Below are 2,311 nucleotides of genomic sequence, written 5' to 3' on the forward strand. Positions count from 1 at the left end.
GACTCAACAAGGTCACTTTGATATACTTTTCTATATGGTGAATGTTGCAGTGGTAATGGACTAGGTATGAAAGGGCATGCTCCTTGAAATATTCAATGTTTGGTCATAAATTCAGTGTGGTCTTATGCCTTAAGCGGCACAAGGAAAGAGGAGGATATACCTGCAATAAAACTTTGCTAACAATTGTTGCAGTGATAATGGGCTGAGTGTGGAAGGGCTTACTGTTTGAACACTCAATGTCTGGTTGTAAATTGAGAGTGAGACTTAATTATGCCTTCAGTGGCACAATGAATGGTGCTGATCTCTGCTTTTGGAGGGAGTCGTGATGTAGATCGTTTCAGACATTGTGTTGGCAACAAAAGGAGAGGGATTGGACTAAAAATGGTGAAAGATCATGAGGCTTTCAACCTGCTTTTTTTCCTATTGAAGGGAGCGATCAAAGGGCAGTTTTTTTGTGTCTTGGAGGTCATTATATTTTGCAACGTACCGACGATCCATCAACCTTTACAAGACATTACAGACACAAATATATGCATCTGAACGGAGGTTGCTGGCAGTGATGAAGCGAGGTCTCATGAGGACACATCACCAGAAGCTAATGAGTATGAAAATTGAGAAGACAGAGAACCAATCTATGCAATCCAATCATATATAGATGATATAATCATCACAAGGGGCCAAATAGAGGATTCAGCCTTGGCAGATGGTAAATCTACAGGCCCTGACGGCACAAATATAACGCATCCAGATGGCTCATGCAAGAAGATGAAACCTGATATGAAAAATGAGAAACTACCTGTGGAGTGCAAGAGAAGGAAGGTGTGTGAGCAAAATCAGGCAGTGATGCTTCAGAATGAGGCAACTAACCTTCTGCTTGGTGGATTGCCTGGAGGAGCTAAGGCAAGATATAGCATATAGCAGGAGCTTGGCGAGCACAGACTCGAGCTTACTGTCGTCTATGAGGGCAAGCCTTGTCAATAGACGTAAGAAACCTTCTACCTAGCTACATGCCTACTGACAAGAAGTGATGACCATCTTCATCAAATTTACAAGCCATCGTATATGGGGTGACTCAGTCATCACCTACTCCTCTTTGACGATGAGAAAGATTCAATTTGGAGTATAAAGCAAGTAGTCAACATTAACTAGGATCATCAAGCTTCGTGGAGGACAATTAAACGACAAGTTGATTGGAACAATCATTTCTCTGTGATAACGGGAGGCCAATTGATCGTGATAGATAAGGATCTGGTTCATCTGCTTGCACATATCTATGTCTCTAATCTGAATAGTGCAAGGTTTTTGTGGAAGCGTACACCCACAACCATAAAACAAAGCCGTCCAGAACTTGTTACTGTGTGGGAATTGGACAATGCATGTGGAAATATAACCATGTTGGTGTTCATAATGCTCTTTGAAGCTACAACTAGAGTCCAGGTGTTCAGTAGATGATTGCTGCATTTTTAAAAAAAAATTCTTACAGAGTATTATTCACTAAAGATCTTGAAACTACTATCCACAGCATATTCATTCATAAGTGTTAATGATGCTGCAAAATTTTTGGGCATAACAGAGGGAGATGCCATCGCACACACTACCTAGGAGAGATGGATTTTGGATCATGTGTCAAACATGCTGATTGTTAAGCCGATACTTCCTGTGGCAGCACAAAAGCTAGATTCTAGCAAACTTCAAAGTTTAACTGAGTATGTGTTTCATCTCAAGCATTGAGGATAATGCAGTCAATTTCAAAAGACAACTGGAGCTTCTGTAGTTTGGCTACCCTAAATGGAAAAAGGTGGAGAGTGGCTATAGGATGGTAAATGTATCCTAAATCAGACATGGCAGATGATACATTGGCAGTCTTAGTTGATAAGTTGGGTAGTCCTAGTAGCCAACATGCTCAAGATATTCATCTGGGTTTTAGTATGAGGACTGGCCAAGCTGTCTGATCAACTGCATCTCTGATGTTACTGTGAGCAGTCTGTTGGAAGCTACAGTAGCACCTTCTGATGTTGCATGAGCTCTATTTTGAGCTCTTTTGGAGTGGAAGAGCTTGAGTTGCTTTTTCAAAAAGTTCAGAATGTTGCTGTTGCCAAAGAAGAGGAAGGAACTGATTTTTGAATATGCAGAAAAGAGAGCCTCACAAGAGCTTTCATCTTTGTCTGATCGTGTGCGTCAGCTTCAGGCAACACTTGACAATATTCGTCAGTGGAAGGAGGTTATTAACTCTTGGAAAGATATTGTTACTTGGCATCATTTTCTCGTTTTTGCTTATTCACATGATTGATCTTCTATCTTGAAATTTGTC

The 2,311-nt window shown here is 40.8% G+C and overlaps 1 pseudogene; it reads left to right on the plus strand.

Annotated features, from left to right (window-relative positions):
- Positions 1-777: 777 nt before the first annotated feature.
- On the plus strand, positions 778-1,731 carry LOC148025966 (COP9 signalosome complex subunit 8 pseudogene; annotated as a pseudogene).
- Positions 1,732-2,311: the final 580 nt, after the last annotated feature.

The sequence above is a fragment of the Lygodium microphyllum genome, chromosome 14 (assembly GCF_053477565.2).
Source record: "Lygodium microphyllum isolate KBCC chromosome 14, Lygodium_microphyllum_v1.1.10, whole genome shotgun sequence".
NCBI classification, from domain to species: Eukaryota; Viridiplantae; Streptophyta; class Polypodiopsida; order Schizaeales; family Lygodiaceae; genus Lygodium; species Lygodium microphyllum.